The sequence below is a fragment of the Cornus florida genome, unplaced genomic scaffold (assembly GCF_030987335.1).
Source record: "Cornus florida cultivar Cherokee Brave unplaced genomic scaffold, ASM3098733v1 CherokeeBrave_3.0.0_Hap2_Chr10, whole genome shotgun sequence".
Taxonomy (NCBI): Eukaryota; Viridiplantae; Streptophyta; class Magnoliopsida; order Cornales; family Cornaceae; genus Cornus; species Cornus florida.
This window is the reverse complement of record NW_026775580.1, coordinates 26,418,617-26,440,779: the sequence shown is the minus strand read 5'-3', so window position 1 is coordinate 26,440,779 and position 22,163 is coordinate 26,418,617. Positions and strand designations below refer to the sequence as shown.

The window sequence follows — 22,163 nt, the reverse complement described above, 5'->3', positions numbered from 1 at the left end:
TGGTATAATATTGTGCATAATATCATGATGAGGACTTGTCATTTGCTATGCTATTTTAGACTTGGAACCCTAAGACATGGTTTGTGTGGCTTCAAAATACTTGTGCATGGAAAGTGGTTTATATACCTTAATTATAGTGTATGAGTTTTGAACTTGATTATGATTTTGGATTCTCTTTGGACATTGTTACAAGTGATATGGTTAGAGTTTGGCTCTAGTGCGGGAGGTATGAATTCTCCACAATTTAGATAGTGCGCACTAGGGTAGTCTTCCCAGCGAGTTAATGCCCGAAATAACCATTTTAATCTTGGTTTAGTCCGATACGTGATGTCCAAGTCTTCCACTAATTGATTTCGCATTCAATTTCAAGTTAACAACCAATGCTTAATTGTAACTTGTAATTTTTGTTATTAGCGAATTGATGTTGTTAAGTATATTGATGTTGATATGTGTTGTTAAAGAATCATTTAAGTTAGCTTAAGATGATCGTTTAGAACACCTTGAACATAGACATTAAGTGGAATGATCCCTTGTATTCATCTATGTTGATTTTGCAATGATATTGAAACTTTAGGGTATACTCATATGCTTCTTCCTACGAGTAACTTGATTACTCACCCTAGTGGTTTGTGTTGTTTTATAGGCAAGGAGACTATATTCTTTGATGCTTATCATCCTTAGGGGCTTATGAGCAATTTGAAGCATTTTTGTATATTAACATGCAAGTGTTTAACATGCTTTACTTTTGATGTTATATTTTTGCATATCATGGGTGTATGGTATTTTGGAAGCTAATGTAACTTCCTTGATGTGTAATGATACTTAAGTATTTACTTTTGACATTATAAGCATGTTTACTTTTGTACTTGTATTCACTTGGTATCAAACTTTTGCTTTAAAAATGCATTTTTACCACTTTGGAGGTTTGGCATATGAAATTCTTATAATGGACATGTATAAGACATTAAGTTGTTATAATACATTCATTTATTCATTTTAAGGTTGTTGACATGCTCATATACTCAAATCTCATTAAAAATCAGTTTTAAACTTTCATTTTTAAACCAATTCATGAGGGGATTTGAAGCATGGGTTAAACTTTAACACATTTGGCATATAACAGGTCTTACAGTAGCTTTTCGAGGTGTTTCGGTCGTCTAAAACTCCATTTCGGTCGACTGATGGCTTTTGGAAAATTCCTTGTACAGTAAATCACTCATTCTAGTAGGCTTTTGCACTGTTCAAGGTCATTTCGGTAGAACGAAACTCTATTTCAGTCTACCGAAACAACCTTCTCTCAAAAAACATGGTTTCAGCAAATTTATGTCCAGTTCGGTCGACCAAAAAAGCCCTCATACGCCAACTTTCTAGATTATGTTTCAGCACTGAAGTTCCAACTTCAAAGGTCATAACTTCTTCGTTTCTAATCCAAATGGGGTGATTCTTGAGCCTAAACTCAAGGATTTTGAGTCAAATTTCCAATGGTACCTATGCCATTCTCAGATTACAATCACAGTAGAAGTTATTCATGTTTTAGTAAGGTAGTGTCAGTTTTCGCTTAAACCGGAAAAAGGGCAATTTTGTGGGATTCTTAGCCAATGTTCTTGGAACTTCTTAGAATGTTGTGAAATGATTAGATTAGGTTGTATTCACCTTATTTGACTTGTTTAGAGTCAATTTTCTCCTTTTAATTGTGAATTGACCATTTTGCCCTTAATTAACGGATTTAGCCCATTTTAACTCTAGTTTCCTCTTTCGCTCTCCTCAAGTTCCGTGACCTCATGGAATGTCACATTGGTATCTTAGAGATGATTTATATCTCAAAGGACTATAGTTTCATCTTTTGCTTCCTTATTTTGGATCCGTTATCGGGTCAACTTTTGGGTCATTACTGACACACCAGGTTGAAAAACTTAGGCCGTCTCAGATACCAAACAATTAAGTATATAAACAAGCATTTGATTACAAAAGAAACAACTAAGAATAAATAAATAGCAGAAAAAGAAACTAAATAATAAATCCTTAACTTAATAAATAATTAATCCTCCAAATAAATTATCCAAAACCTTTAATATCATTACAACTCGGGAATCCATCTAGTGGACCCCTAATGATAACCCAATTGAAATTAAACATAATCCAAAACTAAAACATAAAGAGAATCCTACATAGAATCGGAAGAGTGACGTGGACTTTCTCTGCTCAGCACGAACAAGCTCTACGTCTGAAACTGACAAACACCTGAAAAATAATAATAGTGGGTCAGGCCCATGAATAAGTTCTTTCTACGATAACCTAAACAGAGATCGGAGAAACTATATATCTATAGCTAACCCACGTAATAACTATATAGTCCATAATACATATACACACTAAAGGAATCTCACTAGACTATAGGGTTGCCTCAACCTGAATAGTAAGCAACATGCAAAATGCACATATAGTGGGCATGAGTACGTAGACCTACTAGGGCACATAACCACACTATATCTAGCTACACATCCCTGACAATATACGTACCCTATCCACTAATCCTGAGACTCAAGCTCATATCATGGCATGTCTACATATATATATAAAATATATTATATCCAATCTAAAATAATCCACTATGTATCATCTAACTTGTTCAGTTGACCTGACACAAATATAAGTAGGATTTAATATTTTAGTTAATCCGTTCCCTTATAAAGTAGGTAGGACTTAGTTGATAAGTTAATCCATCCCTAGAGTGCCACCATCCCATACTAGTGCACTACATCCACACAATCCAATAGTTGATGTAACAATTAAAGAAATATATCAAATAATCCATAAATAAATATAATAATATAATATCATGTTATCACAAAATAGGAAAGACTTATAATTTATTTAAGCTTTCTACATCACATATCCTACACAAACTGAATCTTAAACATGCTGATATTTTACTATTCAGTCAATTAAGCATTCTCCAAATACAATTCATGCTACACATTTAATCTTAATTGTTAGAACAAAATAAAGATTAAATCCATTCATTCCTCAAAGAATTCAAATAGCATGCATTGATATATATAAATTTTTTTAAAATTTATTTAAACTTATTCGTAGTCCTTATTTGATGTTTAGGACTCCTCAAATTCAATTAAAGTAATTTAACGATGTTTACGAAACTTCCCCAGGTAAGGCTTGAGCTTTTGTCCTAATTGCTCGAGTATCCTTGTTCAAGCTCGAGCTTCTTGTCCGTTACTCGAGCTTTACATCCCAGGCTTGAGCTTTTCACATATGGCTCGAGTTTTACATCCATGGCTCAAGCTTTGCTCCGAAGGCTCGAGCACTGTATCAACGACTCAAATCCTGTTTATGCGATTCAATCCCAAAATTCTACTGTGAACCCAATCTTTATTGTTTAAAGATTCTAAGGCATGTTTCTAGGTTCCATCAATACACAGATATGAAAAATACATCATTTAAAATATGTATAAACTCATAAAGAAATCAAATCAATCCATGAATTTATCAATTCATACAACAAGAACAGCTATGAAAAATATAATTTATAAAACCTATGTTCTAGATCAATTAAATTATAAATTCCAGTTTTAATTGTTCTTTAAATAATCCTAAGATTATACTAAAGATATAAATTCCACAAATCAAAAGAGAAGTGTAAAACAAGAACTTGCATTTAGGAATTTGATAAAAAAAACCTTAGCCTCCTTCTTCTTCTTCCTCTTCCTTCTTCCTCCTTCTTTCTCTCTCTCTCTCTAAAATAATACGTGATATAATTTAAGTCCCTTTTTTCCAACCCTATATTTATATATCTATAGGCTATTACTAACCCTACTCTTTTTCCCAATCCACATTAAATAAATGAAGAAAATAATAAAAATAAAATACTAAAAAGGTAACTAAAATATATATTACGTATAATCTATGTATACTCTTTTTATATAAATAAAATAAATACATCAGATTATCACTAAAAGACTTTCCTTATATATATATATGTATATTTATTTAAATATCTGCACATACACTATCCATGGCCCATTAAACCCCTTATCCAAGTAGTCTATGGAACCCAATTGGTTGGCCTATGACTACTATCCATAACCATTAAAATAAAATGAAATAAAATAAAATAAAACAACCATTTAAAATATTTAATTTCTAACCATTAATTACAAGAAAACACCTAACATTTAAGTAAACAAATACACATCATCTAACACATAATTCAATTAAACAAGTATTTCAAATAAACACATAATCAACTAAACAAGTATTTCAATTAAATACATAATCAATTAATTCATATAAACAATTGAACAAGTAGCCAAAAAATCAAATAATAAATTAAGAACACAATTAAAATGATTAATAAAATATTGAGACTATCCTTTTAAAATTAGGGGTATTACATGGATGTTAGGGCTTTTAACAAGTCTAAATCCACAAGAGCTTCATCTAGGAAAGCTAGTAGGGGTTCAGCTGCTTCGTTATCTATTTCTGAGATTACTCAACTTTTTCCGATTAAACGGAATTTTACCACACTGGATGCTAATCTGCTCCACTCACTGATTCTTCAAAATCAGAAGGCCATGATTGATATTGTTCTTGATCTCAAGGCTGAGGTTAAATTTCTTAGAGAGTAGAGAATTGGTAGTACTTCTGACGATGTTTACAGACCAGCCCCTCTAGATCCGTCATTTGTTCCTAAGGATGACATAGATGAGGAAGATAAGACAGATGAGGATGCAGAGGATGATAAGGATGATAGTGGTAGTGACATTGATGATGGTGATGAGGATATTATGACTTCTACTTTTCCGTTTGTTAGAGATGATATTGATGCTTGATTCTATGTTCATATCATACATGCATCAATTTTTGTTCAGTTTTTACATTGTCATGACTTGATATTTTTGGATATTATTTTTTGACTGCTGACATGTAATAAACTGATTACTATTTTCTCTGTTTAGTATTGTTTCTACTCTCAATGATCTGTTATTACTTTGTCAATTTTTGTTCCAAAAAGGGGGAGAACAAGGTTATATTAAGGGGGAACAATATCTAAAATTTTTGGATAATTTATTCAGGGAGAGTTTTAAACTTGTTTTATTAAACTTTCACTGGTAGTTTTGCTTGATCCATATGCAGGAATTCAGGTGAATGTTTTTTCCAAAAGAAGAAGAGAACAGAGATACAAAATTTCGTGTTTTCTTAAACAATTGTAATTTACTTTTCTGCTTTGGGTAGATTATAAATTATTTTTAGGGTTTTGTCACGAAATTGCCAAAGGGGGAGATTATGAGATATATTTTTGTAATTGGCATATTTCGGTGACAAAACAAGTCCTAATCGAGTTGTAATTTCAGTTACCATATCAGACTCGATATTAACTACGGAATTGGAAGTTTGTTCAAAAGAAGAAAGTACTGTTGATCATCGAAAAGGAAAGAACAATACATTAGGACATCGTTTCCCACTTAGGACATAATTATCTGCATGGTATATGTTCAGAATTACCAAAATACAGAAAATCCAAGTTCCAGTTGGATTCTGTCAAGTGGGAACTGGTACCTAAATTTGGGAACCGATTCCAGAAGCTAAAGATTCGAAGAACTCTATTTTGTCCTTTGGGAACCGGTACCAAATGTGGGAATCGGTCCTAGGAGTCCTGATTACAAAAGGCTTTCAGTTACCTTATTCTGTTTGATTCCTTTTTTATCCAACTTTCCTTCCAAATCCTATACACGAAATTTCCTTTATTTTCAGAAGGAATAGAACTTTACAAACCTCTATATAAACCATGTCATTCACATATGTTTATTTACGGCTTTTGATCTACAAATTCATTATTTTTAAAAGCCTTAGGAAAATCAGAGTTGATTTTTCTGACATCTTTCTAGAACATATACACATAAACACATAGAGAGTTTAGAGTTGTGGTGTTCAAATCCTGATCGTGATCATACAATTGCATCTACATCAATCAGACGAAAGCAGATCTACTTCTACATTGAATTCAGACGATTGAAGAACAGAAATAAAAACAATCACACTTTGAAAGGGTTGGAGCATTCGAGGAGTGTTGTCTAATCTATCTGCTACTCTTCTACAAATATCAAGCATAAGTCTGAGGTCAAGTTGCTGTTGGACGGGGAGTTGCAAAAGCTAGAAGATTGTCAGCAGTTGGTGTTTGGTAGAACGATAGGGTGTGAGCCAGAGTCATAATTCAGTATACTTTGTTTCAAGCATAGTGGATCGGTTTACTTTGGACTACACAGTCCACGAGATTTTTCCCATACAAACAGTTGACGTAGTTTATCAACTGGGGTTTCCTCGCTAAAATCCTGGTGTCATCTCTAACTTTATACTTTGCTTTATTTTATCTGCATATGATTAATTGTTTAATTGCTAAAATAAGTAAAGTTGGAAAAGACACAGATCTGTTTTAAAATTATCAAAACTTTCTAAGTATTTTCCGTTGCATACGACTCACAAAATGTCCTCTTGATTGTATAAGGTTAATTATGATCAATTATTACCTATATTGTTGTCATTGCATTAAGGAGCATGCCATGATAACGTTGTACTTTAAGACATGGTTCGTATAGAAAACATGAGTTTATTTGCGCTTGTGAAGTGCAATTTGGATATATATTGGTATATGTTTACCTTGTGGATTTGGATGATGATTTTGGGAATATTCTCGGGGTTTATTGTATGGTTTGGTTCGTGACAACGAGGGCTTTGCACTTGCAGGGTGAGCTCGGACTCCCCAACTTTATAGTGGCCACTTGGTTAGGTATATGCGTGCTAGTATCCCAAAACAACTACAGTTGGTTAACGACAGTTTTATTATGGAAGAACCATTTTACCGGTTCATGCAATGTGTGTGACCAGGGGTGCGTATGTAATGAGATATCCCTCTCCTTTGTTGATTTTGAATTTATTTTTAAGGTGGCATCCATGTGTAGTTGCAACTTGGTTTATTATTATTATTTCCAATTCCGGTATTTGTTGCAAGTCGACATCCATGTGTAGTTGAGACTCATTTTTAAAAGAAAAAAAAAAAATGATACATCCATGTCACATTTTTTTATTATATCATAGAACCGAATTGTCATTGCATGTAATCGGCAAACAAACAACAACAATATATATATATATATATATTTCCAATAAATCCAATTGTACATCAAATAACTTTTCTCATAAATGCACAATCATCCACAGGCCAAATTTTTTATTATTTATTTTGGGATGGGAGAAAGCCCAAAAAATGACATAGTTATAGAAAAATATATATATAAATATTAAATTTCTTCAGGTTTAAATGGCTACAAAAGTAAAGATCTTTTAGGCCTAACCCTTCGATTTAGGTTACCCAACCCATAATGGAAATAACTTGGGCTTCATAAATAGAACTTGGGTTATCTTTGAAACCCAACCCATAAAACAAACTCAAAAAAAACTTAGATTTTAAACATTAGGAAGGAGCCACGCAAATGCAGACCCACACAAACACCGGGCACCCAACCTGAGTGCAATAGAGATCACCAAGCCTACATATTCGGATTGTAATCTCATGATAGATAATTTAGACTCAATCAACTAAAAATAAATTAATTAATTAATTAAAATAAAATTGAAGATAATTGAACATAAAAAGTATTGAAGATGTTATATTGATTATATTCTCTTAGCTCTGTTTATTTAGATGTAAAATATTTTTTAGAAAATATTTTTTTAGTGTTTTATTGTTAAAAATTAAAGTAAAATATTTACGAAATTAATTATTTTATTCAGACTTAACAAAAATAATTTACACATCAATTTTTAATAAATTATTTTTCACACACAATCCGATTGACTCTATTTTAATCTCTACCTAGATCTTTGTCAAATACCGAAAAATAAAAATAAAATATATTTTACCTTAAAAAAGAAAATAGTTTTTTAAAAAATATTTTACATAAAAACAAACATATTTTATGTTGAAGTAGCCCTCATATTAAAAGTTTAAAAATTAATAACCATTACACAATGTAAATTTGTAACACGTTGTACCCTTTGGTAAGTTAACTCCAAATTTCATTTCATTATTTTAAACTTAATATTTGAACACTTAATTAATGTCGAGGATGGATCATTGCCCTTCGAATTGCCTAATGCTATAGTATTAAAATTAAACCTACTTATATTTAGTCCAAATCACAATCAGTATATTTCACTTTTAAACTAATTAAAAACAAATTTACAAGGGAAAAAAATTAGTTCAAAAACATCATAAAAAAAGGTCTGAAAATATTTTATTTTTGATACAAATCATTAAAGAGTTGTTTATAGGTTTTTCTAATAGTGGGATGCAGCTGAAACTGAGAGTAGTTATTTAGAAGATTGTAAGCTCTTCTGATAAGTCTTAGCCATAAAAATTTTCATCCAACCATAAATCTTTTGTTATCTCTAAATCTCATGTTTTATAGAACTACAATTTTATGAATGAATTATATCCGATGAATATTTTTGTGAATGAATTATATCCGATGAATATTTTTGTGAATGAATGACGTGTTATTTGTAAATTTTATGAATATCCGATTGTTATTTTGCAAATAATTTTATGAATATCCCACTGATATATAATAAATTTATGAATGTTTGTCATACGCATATTTGTGAATGAATACATATATAATTTCTTACTAAATGGATATTCGATCTGATAATCCAATTTAATAAAGTGGAGTTTTTTTTTCAAATGGTATACAACAATCATGATTATTGAAAAGCAATAAAAGTGACCAATATTATTAATGTTTTTTTTTTTCAATGGCAAGAAATGCGCACGCACCACTAACACACTCACCCTATCAACTTTGAAAGACAGATGAGGTACCACTAAGCCAAGCCTTGGTAACATTATTAATGCTATGAACAATTCAAAAAAAAAAAAAAAATTTATTGAAAGGTATAAATCACTAAAGTTTTTAATGGGTGGTGCTTAGTCATCATATCATTTGGATCATTCAGATTAAAGCGATACTTACCTAACTAAAATCCTATCAATTTTCATATAATATTTAACCATTTGGCTATTACATTTGGATTTTAATGATAAAATTTGGATTATTAAAAAGGGGTGGATTTTTTTAAAATCAAATAAAAATTAGATGGACTTCCTAGGGGGTCATCCATCCAAAGTTTTGGTAAGTTCCGACCATTACGGCTTTAAAACGCGTTGTGTCATATAAGGGTATTGAATTTACATATAGCACTTGCCCCATCCACACCCAGACAATGTGGGATTGTATGTTAAATTTAGGATGCGAAAATATAAGATATAAAATATGATTATGGAAGAGAGAAAGATAGAGAACACAACATATACATGGTTCGGTATTAAGGCCTATATCCATGGATCAATAGTCACCGAGGCTACATTTCTCTTATTGCTTGTAGTCCTTGATATGTTTACATTGTATTGATACAATATATAGGAAATAAAGTTGCAGATAAAAGGAATAAATCAAGGAGAAAAGAATAAAGAAGTAAATCAAGGAGGAAAGAAAAGAAAATGAATATAATATATATGTATAATATATATATATATATATATATATATATAGATCTAAAATATATATTTCAATATTCTCCCGTAAACTCAAGATTGGTTTCTCGAAGCCAACTTGAGTTAGGAGATGAAATCTTAAAACGGTGGTGTCGCGAAAAGCATTTGAAAGGCCGGAACAACGCAGGGGAAATGGGCCGGAACAAAGCCAAGAAATGGGTCAGAACAACACTGGGAGACATCCGGGTGATCCATCCGAGAAATGAAAAAGATCTGGAACAAAGCTAGTAAAAGGTCGGAACTAAGTCAGGGAATAATCGGAACAAAGCTGAGAAATGCTAGGGAAATGGCTAGAACAACGCTGGGGAATAGTTGGAATAAAGCTGATAAATGCTAGAACAGCATCGGGAAATAGTCGGTCACCGCTTCGGAGCGTTGACTATCGTCGGTGAAAGAAGAGCGCTTGGGCCCGTGCAACGTGCATGAGATCTACTCATAGGAGCATACGCCGCGTGGGCGCCAGTGCTGGATGTCGCTGGGTAGCGCATGGTTGATCGAAAAAGGAAAACAAAGAGAGATCTGACCAGAAATGTATCAGATTTTACTGGAAAAAAAAAAATGGTAGAGCTCCAAATGGAGCCACACAACATATATATGATAGTGTACTAAGGCCTACATCCATGGATCAAGAGCCACTGAGGTTACATTTCTCGTATTGCTTGTAATCCTTGATATGTTTACATTGTACTGATACAATATATAGGAAATAAAGTTGTAGACAAAAGAAATAAATCAAGAAGGAAAGAATCGAGAAGTAAATCAAGAAGGAAAGAAAGGAAACCGAATATAATATATATGATTATATATATTATACATATATATATATGGAAATAAGGGAACCAAAAAGAATAAATCAAGGAGAAAAGAAAGGAAAATGAATATAATATATAATATATGATATATTATACATATATATAATATACATTTCAATATTGTGCACTTGTAACTCCCTCAGTGTGGTAGCCTGCTGGTGCCATCTGCACACGCTCACATATACCTGCCCACAAGGTTGACACAAAATGAGACCGAGCCTTCTTTTAATTTTAAAAATATATGTGATCTCATAAGATAACCCTACTAAATATGTATAAAATTTTACCCATCTATACTATTATTAAAAGTACAAAGAGTTTCAGTACATTAGTACATTATTTTTATAATAAATAAATAATTTTTTTACCTTTCGTTTGTAATCCACCTTCCTTAAAAAAAATGACAAAAAAGGTTACCAATTACAAAAATAATCATATTCTACTCAAAATTCCTCAAGCTATATTTAAGAAGAAAAAAAAAAAAAAAAAAAGAGAAAAAAAAATGATACACCGATTTTAAGTGTTACTATAAAACTCTATCATATTTTTAGTAGTCTTCTTCTACACCTAAAATTCAGGAAAAAAAAAAGCCCCTTGTTAAACTGTCTTTGAAATCGTATCAAAATTGTTCCATAATTCATACATATAATAATCCTATTCTACTCAAAATTCCTCAAGTTATATTTAAAAAAAGAGTAAAAAAAAAAAAATGATACACATATTTTAAGAGTTTCTATAAAAACTCTAACATATTTTTAATAGTTTCCTTCTACTCCTAAAATTCAAAAAAAAAAAAAAAAAAAAAAAAAAAAAACCGTCTTTGAAATCGTATCAAAATTGTTCACATAATTCATACATAATATATTTCAAGGTATGATATGAAATATATAGCTTTGTCTATTAGTGATTCTTTTTGTGCTATTTTATGTCTAATATGTTTTATCGTTCACTTATTTTTCTGATTTGTTTTCCATAAAATTTAAAGATGAACCAGGTGATTAATCCAAATGAATGGTTTTGATTTGTTTTAGATTTGGGGCAATTAATTCATGTTGCTTTCAAGGTATGAAATATATAACTTTGTCTATTATTCTTTTTGTGCTATTTTATGTCAAATATGTTTTATTATTGATTAATATTTCTGATTTGTTTTTCATGAAATTTAAAAATAAACCAAATAATTAGGATAAAAAAGTAAGCAGATCTCATGTTGCATTCAAGATATGGAATATATAGTTTTGTTTATTAATTGTGTGCATATTCTATTGTTCTCATAATTCATACTAATACATAAAACAGACCTTGGGCTTTTCTTTAATGTCTTTGAACTTTTTTTTATAATTAATTCATACTAATACATAAAAGATGGGGTTGAATATCGAAACAGATGACGACTTTGCCTATAAATAGCCAAGGATACAGAGGAGAGGAGAAGCAAGAGTGTTGAGTGAATACAGTATAGAGCAAGTTTGTTAGGCCTGTTTGGGAAGTGTAATGGTTTGTTTTGTAATGTTCCCAGCCTGTTACAGTAGCCTATTTTTAGTCCAAAGCCTGTTTGGCCCACCATGTATTGTTTTCAACAGTACCAGAACACTCCATCATTTCGGGCCTAAAGTTGAAACACCATTTTGGTGTTCTCATTTGTTTCGAGTTTTTTTGGGCTACAAAAGTCACTATAGCGGAGGGAACAAAATGGCCCAACCTAGCACAGGTATACAAAGGAATGTTACAACAAAAAGCTAGGGTTTGTTCTGCGCTCTCGTAGGCGATTTTGGAGGCGATTCTCGTGCTTCAAATCGAAGACGCTTTCGTACACAGTAAACACCGTCGGGCTTCATATCGGCGTTCTGTCACTCCGGCGAGTTCTTTGCGAAGGGGACGAGCTCTTTCTTCATCGTGTCTCTCTCCACTTTCGGATTCTCTTATCTCTGTCCAAATTCTCCCCAAGCTCTCTCTCTCTCTATTTCCTCATCTCTCTCACGGTATGTCCAGAGTCTCCCCAAGTTTGAATGTATTTGACTGTTGAATGTTCCAGTTTCACGTTCTTTAGGTTTTGTTGAGTCCATTACTATGATCTACTGGAAGCATAAGCGTTATAGTTGGTTGTGTTCTAAAGCTTTCCCTTTTTAGTAAAGCAAGCCCAAAGATCAAAATGCATATATTCAATTTTATTTTTTTTTTCATAGAATTTTGATTTGGGCACAGCCAGTATAATCAATATAATTTTATTTTTAATTTTTTTTGAGAGAATTTTTAAGGGGTAAGTGCAAAAAACACCCTGTATTTTCAGTAAAGTGCAAATAACACCTTTACTGTTCAAAATTGACCCTCTAATTTAAAAAAGTTGCAAATAAGGGTTTCTGACCAACATTTTTGACATGCGCCGTGCATGTAAGCCAATGTTGATATGTAATACCAAAAATACCTTTTTGCACTATCCAAAATGTTCAAAGGGTGATATTTGCACACTTTTAAAAGTATAAGGGTTTTTTGTAAATAATGAACATAATTTTTAAATTTTGTTATTCTCTCCTCTCTTAGGCTCTCTCTCTCAATAATTAATTTTTAAATATTAAATTACTTTGTATAAATTATCGCATTTGTAATTACATTTTTTTTTTTTTTTTGACACATTACATTTTATTAAGTTACTTGGCATTTTCATTTAAATTTGTGTCCCAATGATTACCAAAAGAAAAAACTGAAAGGATTGGGCATAAATAATATCTATCCATTTGTTATAATATTTTAATATTTTTTGTGTTACTTTTTGGTTGCTTTTCTCAGTATCTTTAGCTATAGCCGTGGATGACACACCTTTGTGATTTAATTTTTGAATTAAATTAATTTAATATAAGTAGATAACCCAGACCTCAAACACGTTTTTTTACGAGAAATTATTGGTAGGAGGTTACACTTGGCTGACATGGCATCACAAGCCAGAAGAAGAGACGCTCGCTTCACCTGAAGCTGTGGAATCATTCATGGCGGATAAGTTATCTACGTCAATTGGCATGGTGATGAAATTTGTTCTAGGGTTTTTTTTTGGGTGGCCAAAAAGAACGAAGTCTAGGGCATTTGTTTTCTCAAAGAATTCGAAGAGACTATTGAGATTAAATTTCTACTTTCTAGGATTCCAATAAAGTTTTCTCTAACATCCAGTCAAACTTGCTTTTCTCTTCACACCTTCCAGTTTCTTACCAAAGCCCAGATTAACAAACAATCTAATTAACAAAACCCACGACTTAAAATCAGCTCTGAGCTCGAATAATGATGAAGACCCAGAACAAATCACCTGTAATACAGGTAAATTGATTGCCGGCGAACACAGTAAAATCCAATATCGAAGTTAATGGAATCCTTTTCACTCTATAGAAACATAACCAAACAAATAAATTAGAGATTTTGCCCAAATATGTGAATTTTCGGACATTCAATTGTACTTGATAACAACTATCCAAAAACAATTTCAAACGTTTCAACGAAAATGATTGAAGTAACGAATCGATTCAAACGCCGAAGATCACAATAGGAACAGCTCTCTATGTCGACGGCTAAAAATAAATAAAAAATTACTAGAGCGACAAAAATAGAGTTTTGCAAAGTCGTCTCTATTAGAACCAGCGCCGGCGACGACATGGGTATCGATAAAGGATCTGAAAATTACAAGGATGGGTCTCGTCTCTGTCTTCGGCAACGACCTTGATGCTGCGACTAGGTCAGACAGTTCAAGGCGACGGCTTTTTTGGTAGTTATGGCAGCAACGGTGGGTTTGGTGGGTGTGGAGGGAAAAAATCCCCTCCAATAAGAATATTCCACGTTATCACATATGTAAATCTATCTGCCAAAGGCCCGTCATGCTCAAGCCCAAATTGAGTGTATTTTTAGCCCAAGACCACTGTTATTTGTCTTCCAACCTCCATCAAGGCCGAATCAAGAGGTTATCAGTCTCACTTTTTAATATTTAACATTCGGCCCGTTATTCAAGCCCAGCCGGATCAAAGTGTGTTCAGCCCAGTTATTCAAGAATGCACAAGTCCTACCAGTTGAAGGATTTACCATAGAAGGAAAATTCTGAGATAGGAAGTTCTGTACAAGGCAAGTTCTATGCATGGAAAATTAGACAATGGAAAGAACTCTATTAGTAAAGAATGTTTATATAGAAAGAATTGGAGGACAAGCAACGCGAGTCTTACCATAATTCTACAATCTTTTGTATATAAATAGAGGCTTAGACCTCCAATAAAGAGATCAAGCAATTCTACGCTTCTCTATATACTGTTCTTGTTTATTTTTACTGTTTGTTGAGTGAGTTGTTTTATTTCTCTTAATCATTATTGGTTGGGTGAAATTTTGCACCTACACTTTGGCGCCGTCTGTGGGAATCGTATAGAAATATATCCCCACCAAAGTTACGACACTTCAAATTAAAATCTCCAAATCCAGCAACGTGACTTGAAATTAAAATCTTCAAGTCCAGGATTTGAACCCAAGTCCTCTCCAACAACGACTCTCATGGCCAAAAGTCACGTTGATGAATACGCTTTCGGACAATAATGCGTACCAAAGCTGATGAATGGAAAACCCAAGAGGCATCACATGTGTTTGCCCTGTAATTAGATGTCCATCGGAGTCCACAAAGCCTTAAGTTAATCAGATAAGTGTTTTGATTTTGATTTCCTGTTAATTTTGATTATATACATATAATCTTGAGCAACAAATCCATGCATAATTATTGTTCATACTAATCTGAACTCAAGATTATTAAGTCGAGTTGATCTTCAGAACTCGAGTCTGTAACTTGACCATCAGGTTAATAGAAAAAATAATTTTGAAAAAAAAAAAAAAAATAAGTTCATGTTTTTGAAGAAACTTGAATTAGCTGGAACACTTTTTCCGGCAATTTCTTGCTGCTTTTGGCCCCAATTCCTGGGAATCCCAACTTATAAAACTCTGCAAAGAATTAGAAAATCGATTAGGGTTGGGAAGAATTGATATAACTGAAATTCTTGGCGATTTGCCTAAAATTCAGAAGCTTACTTTCTATGCATTTTTTGTGAAGTTTGTGGCAGCAATGTTTGATTATTTGACAGCACTAGACTGCGTGACATGACATTGGATCAACTTCGAATTATGCTAATGATAAGTTTAACATTACAAGAGAATTGATGTGTTTCCGAGCATCATCAAGAGCAGAAACAATGTGGGTGGACTGAAGAGCCGATTAATTGGCAATCATGAGGAGATCATACACTCGGCAATGGACCCCAAATCCAAAGTCGGAGACATGCTCGATCTCTGAGATGGAGTCGCTGGCGGTCCGGATCTCACGTCAGGTGTGTCATCGTTCTCATAATCGGACGTGCTGGAACGGGTGGAGGCAAGGGTGGATCGGGCAGAGACCGATTCGGGATCCAAATGAACTCGATTCATGGATAAGATCTGATAAAACTCCTTCTGAAGTCATTTCATAACGATTTGTATAAGGTTTTAGGCTCGCACAAGCATGTCGAAGGTTGAGATCGGCCAATTTTCATAACAACCCCCAGTTGTACAAGCCGCCATTGCCACAGCGGCCTAGACCGTCACCACCAGCCAAGTCCGCCGAATGCACCGACGAGAAGTCACAGCCGCTTCCTCATGACCGGACCGGAGTTCATCCCAGCCGAACCACCCGTCTTCCACAAGCTCGCCGGCTATCCTCATCAGCGCCGGCTGCATCCTCACCAAGCTCGCAGATCTGTCTTGCCGGTGGTTTTCACCTCACCAGCCGTCCATCTCTATCGCGAGCTTGCCGACCAACTTCATCCTCGTCAAGCCGTCGCCCACAGGCCGAACAGCCCGCCGTCCATCACAACTTCTCCTTGCTCGCCTCCTTTGTTAATTACAAACTTGTATCAGTTTATATATATTTATATATATATATATATATATATATATATATATATATATATATATAGCCTAATGGTCACTGTTTGGGTGCAAATGTAAAGCTATTCTAGTTTTGGATTAGTCCAGAACTAAACCCGCTTGGTAACCTCATTTGAGAACTGGTTCTGTGGTAACCCAGTTCGGGAAAAAAAAAAAAAAAAAAATTATATTGCCGATTTGAATTGGGGACTCATTTTGGAGCATTCAAAGCTTTGTCTTCCGAGGTAGCTTGGTCTTCCAAGAACCGAAGAAATCAGGCTCTTAGGTCGGCAAAGTTCTTCCCAGCATTCCATTTTTCAAGGCTAACGGTGAAATAAAGGCTTTCAAAGATCGGTTGCCGCTCAATGCCACAAAATTCAGCAGACTCATCAGCCGGGCATTTCAAACATCTCAGGCCTTATCAGACGCGAATCTCTCTAATCAGATAAGTTTCCTAACTTTAATTTTACAGTTAAGATTAAGCTTTTCGTGCTAAAAATCTTTATTAAAAATTAAATACATATTAAATATATATATATATATATATATATATATATATATATATATATATATTTACGCATGCTCATTATACATAAAGATTTATGACTCGGCTCAAATTGCATATTCAGTATACTCTATTGAGTAAAATATAAAAAAGAGACCACCTGAATTTCTGTCTCTGTCAACACTCAACAAATTCTTTAATCTCTTTTTCTTTGATTATAATCCTCTACGGATTCATCCATCTCTCCCTCATCGAGGATTTTTAGCATTGCAATTTTATTTTTATCCACTAGTTGTTTTGCTCACGATTCACTTTGATCAAAATTTTAGATTATATCCATTCGTTGTTCACTGAAGGTTGATAATTGGTCAAAACCTTAGGACCACAATACTTAATATTGTTGGTTCAGACTCTTCAGAGAGATGCACTACTTCATCACTACTCAACTAAAAGAAGATTTTGATCCTCTACATTGACTTCTGAAATTTATACTTGAATGAAGATCAGAGGCCAAAGGCATTGTTGAATGCACGAGTTATACTATTTTGTCTGTTGCTCGAAATCCTAAAATATTACATACATTGAATAATTTCAATGTACTTGATAAACAAAAACGAGTAAATACTTATTGCTAATTAGAATTTCTGATACGTAAGAAGTTCTTAAAATTCTTTCTTTCCTTTATCAGTTGCTATATGCTACGTGTAATCATTTTACATGCTTCTGGTAACTTTATTTATGAATAACTTTGTATTTACTCCGTATTCGTATGCTAATTAATATTTGAGTTGATTTCTTTTCTGTGCATTGCAAGACAGATTGATCCCCAAGTGTAGTGGCGAATAGACCAACTATGCAGCTATGCTATATATGGCCTCAAAACGCCAAAAAAAAAAAAAAAAAAAAAAAAAAACCCTCGAACCTCAAGAGTTCGACGGCATCAAAAACTCTCAAGGCACAAAGCCGAGGGACAACAAAGTCTCGGACCTCAGGAGTCCGTAGGCACCAAAAAGCAAAATTTCCTCTAAGGCACACAGAACTGCCGAGGAATAAAATTTATCTTCGGACCTCAAGAGTCCGCAGATTTCAAAATTCCTTTAAGGAATAAAATTCATCTTCGGACCTCAAGAGTCCGCAGATTTCAAACTTCCTCTAAGGCACACAGAGCTGCCGAGGAATAAAATTCATCTTTGTACCTCAAGAGTCTACAGATTTCAAACTTCCTCTAAGGCACACAGAACTGCCGAGGAATAAAATTTATCTTCGGACCTCAAGAATCCGCAGATTTCAAAATTCCTCTAAGGAATAAAATTCATCTTCGGACCTCAAGAGTCCGCAGATTTCAAACTTCCTCTAAGGCCTACAGAACTGCCGAGGAATAAAATTTATCTTCGGACCTCAAGAGTCCGCAGATTTCAAAATTCTTCTAAGGAATAAAATTCATCTTCGGACCTCTAGAGTCCGTAGATTTCAAACTTCCTCTAAGGCACACAGAGCTGCCGAGGAATAAAATTTATCTTCGGACCTCAAGAGTCCGTAGATTTCAAACTTCCTCTAAGCACACACAGCTGCCGAGGAATAAAATTCATCTTCAAGAGTCCAAGGATTTCAAAATTCCTCTAACGCATAATGAGCTGCAACGAGGAATAAAATTTCATGAAAGTTACCTCAAATACGTCTAAAGTTAATTTTTCATGAAAAAATTCTCTAAGGTACAAAACAGTGCCGATTAAAAATTACATGAAAATTACCTCGAACTCAAATACGTCGAAGGTTAAATTTTCATTTAAACTCCTCCAAAGCACAAAGAGTGCCGATGCGTATAGTTACATGAAAATTATCTACATCGCAGCCATCAAACAAGACATATTTTTCTTTCCTTCATAGGGGCAATACCTTCCATAATGGGGGCAATATAAGCAGCCCTAAAGGGATATTAAAAAAAGAAAACATATTCTCTCTTTTTTAAGCCCAGATTATTTGGCCTAAATACAGTTCCTCTCAGGTTCAGAGCCGAGGAACTTACTACCTCGGACCTCAAGAGTCCGATACATTACAGTTCCTCTCAGGCCAATAGCCAAGAAACTTAGTACCTCGGACCTCAAGAGTCCGATACATTACAGTTCCTCTCAGCTCATAGCCGAGGAACTTATTACCTCGGATCTCGAGAGTCCGATAAATTATAGTTCCTCTCAGCTCATAGCCGAGGAACTTATTACCTAGGACCTCGAGAATCCGATACATTACAGTTTCTCTCAGCTCATAGCCGAGGAACTTATTACCTCGGACCTCCAGAGTCTAGTACATTATAGTTCTTCCCAGGCTCATGGCCGAGGAACTTAGTACCTCAGACCTCGAGAGTCCAGTACATTACAGTTTCTCTCAGGCTTATGGCTGAGGAACTACATGCCTCGGACCTCCAGAGTCCGGTACATTACAGTTCCTCTCAGACTCATGGCCGAGGAACTACACGCTTCGGACCTCAAGCATCCGGTACAAAACTGTTCTTCTTAGGCTCATGGCCGAGAAATAAACATTCGCCTTCAGACCTCAGGAGTCCGAGTACCTCAAAGTTTCTTTAAGGCACAAAAGTGCCGCAAAACAAAATGACATGAAAATTACCTCGAACTCAAAGAAATCGACGGTTAAAGTTTTCATATCAAATCCTCTGAAGCACAGAGTAGTGTCGAGGGTATAAATTACCTCGGAATGCTAATCAGGAAAGTTGAAGCTAATTGTTCAAGAAAAACACTATGTTGATCTCCAGGATGATCATTAAAAATGATCACCATCATTATTCATTAAGGCTAGTCACCCAAGCTAATCGCCAAGAGTGATCGTCGTCAATCTGAAAAAATAAAAGCGCCAATAGCTTGAACAGAAGAAGGCTCAACATAAGACGCCACCTCTGAGCATGGGGGAACCTCAACTACAACCTCCTCAGAAGCCTTGATTTTGGATCTTCGTATTTTCCAAGAAGACAAATATAAGTCACTGCCTTCAAGGCATACTGTCTCAATTTTTCAATTTCCTCTAGTTATGACTGCCACGTCAAACTAAAGGGAATTGGGGGCAAAGTGTGGAGGGAAAAAATCCCCTCCAATAAGAATATTCCACGTTATCACAGATGTAAATCTATCTGTCAAAGGCCCGTCATGCTCAAGCCCAAATTGAGTGTATTTTTAGCCCAAGACCACTGTTATCTGTCTTCCAACCTCCATCAAGGCCGAATCAAAAGGTCATCAGTCCAACTTTTTAATATTTAACTTCCGGCCCGTTATTCAAGCCCAGCCGGATCAAAGTATGTTCAGCCCAGTTATTCAAGAATGCACAAGTCCTACCAGTTGAAGGATTTACCATAGAAGGAAAATTCTGAGATAAGAAGTTCTGTACAAGGCAAGTTCTATGCATGGAAAATTAGACAATGGAAAGAACTCTATTAGTAAAGAATGTTTATATAGAAAGAATTGGAGGACAAGCAACGCGAGTCCTACCATAATTCTACAATCTTTTGTATATAAATAGAGGCTTAGACCTCCAATAAAGAGATCAATCAATTCTACGCTTCTCTATATACTGTTCTTGTTTATTTTTATTATTTGTTGAGTGAGTTGTTTTATTTCTCTTAATCATTATTGGTTGGGTGAAATTTTGCACCTACAGTGGGAGAGGCCGTGGCTTTTTTTGGTGGTTATGGCAACAACGGTGGGTAAGGGATTTAAGGGCAGATTGGTGGTGGTGGTGGAGGATTGGTGGTGGGTTTGTTAGGGTTAGACCTGCCATGGTGGTTGTTCATTGCACAGAGATCGGAGGAGGAAAGAGAAGGTTGGGTTGTATAATCCTAACCCTATTTAGGGTATTTACTATATCATTAGCCCAAACAAAGTAGCGTGTGTTGTCTTTTATTACTCAAAACGACGTAGTTTTGGTTAATGTTTATTTGGGTAATTTTAATTTTTTCAATTTTATTATTATTATTATTGAATAAAGAATATTGGGGGGTGTTTTCGTATTTTTACCTACTCTTCTGACAAAAAGTCTTTATTTGCAACTTTTTAAAACTAGGGGAGTGACGTTTGAACAACAGGAGTGTTATTTGCACATTTTAAAAAATACAGGCTGTTTTTTGTACTTGACCCGAATTTTTAATCAATATATGCATGTTTGAAATCGATATTTGCAATCAATTCAATAAAAAAGAGGGAACGAGAAGAAATTTTATGTGTGATATTGAAATAAAATCTCACCAGAAAATTCACCAATTGTCAGGATGAGACATAATTGCTAAGTTTGAGGTGGAAGCTATAGTTTTATTTTTTTCAGTGCTTTGTCAATAGTTTACTAATTCTCTTCGACAATCTCGTGGGATATCTGATTTTACCACTTATTGCTTCTTTCACTATATTGATTTCCTTCTATTTTAGTTATCATTGCTGTTGTGTTGGTAAATGTTGTCATTTCTTACATAATTTTGGCTATTTGTCTACAATCTACTGCTTTGTTGGACCTTCAATTATAGTTGTCTTTGATATTTGTTTATTAGGTTTTAATTTATATCGCAAATGACTAGAAATAAACTGCTGTTTCCACTCACATGAATAAGAGCGTAAGTGGCTTTGCATCTGATGGAGTTTGATTTCAGATATCATTTGGTTTTTGTGTTATTAAGAAAAGTATACTGCATTTAATATTGGAAACTGTTAATGTAGTTTTTAAACTTGAAAGCTTGACTTTGTTTCACAGTAACTTTCAACTAGCATAATTTGTTGTCATTGTTAAGCGTGTAAGGGGAAATCTAGTATTTGGTTCTTTTAATATCTGCGTCCGTAAAAAAGGGTAGGGTTGAGCGGTGCTCATTTTCAGTTTTTCTAGTGGGTTGGGCTTTTTTTCAGCAGTAGCACTTCTTCACTTGTGTATTGCTAGAATGATCAAACATGAGTTTGTGAATTTGATTAATGTATTTGAATTCTTTGCAATTCCTAGTTTAACCTGCTCTTGATATGTCCCTCAACTGCTTTTTTTAGTCTTTTCTTTTTGTCTTTGTAAGTTCACTAATGCAAGTGTGCTATTCTATATATTTGTTGCTATTTGGGGTGGAATGCGCTTGTTTGGAGTGGATTGCACTTGTGCTTTTATATTTAAGTCTTCCAACGCTGACGATGTTGCTGGACTTGGAAGAGAGGGGACAACTTTGAAATTTTTTCAGTTTGCCTCTTGTAATAAATGGTTAATTCAGGATCTATGTATAGAGAGATGGGACAACTTTGTGTACAATTTTAATATTGGTTGGATTGTTAATTATAGACAA

At 34.1% G+C, this 22,163-nt stretch overlaps 1 long non-coding RNA gene across 1 annotated transcript; it reads left to right on the top strand.

Annotated features, from left to right (window-relative positions):
* The first annotated feature begins 12,149 nt into the window (after positions 1 to 12,149).
* On the top strand, positions 12,150 to 22,163 carry LOC132276954 (uncharacterized). Its single transcript, XR_009470963.1, has 2 exons — positions 12,150 to 12,422; positions 13,348 to 22,163. It is a non-coding gene; the product is annotated as an uncharacterized LOC132276954 (long non-coding RNA).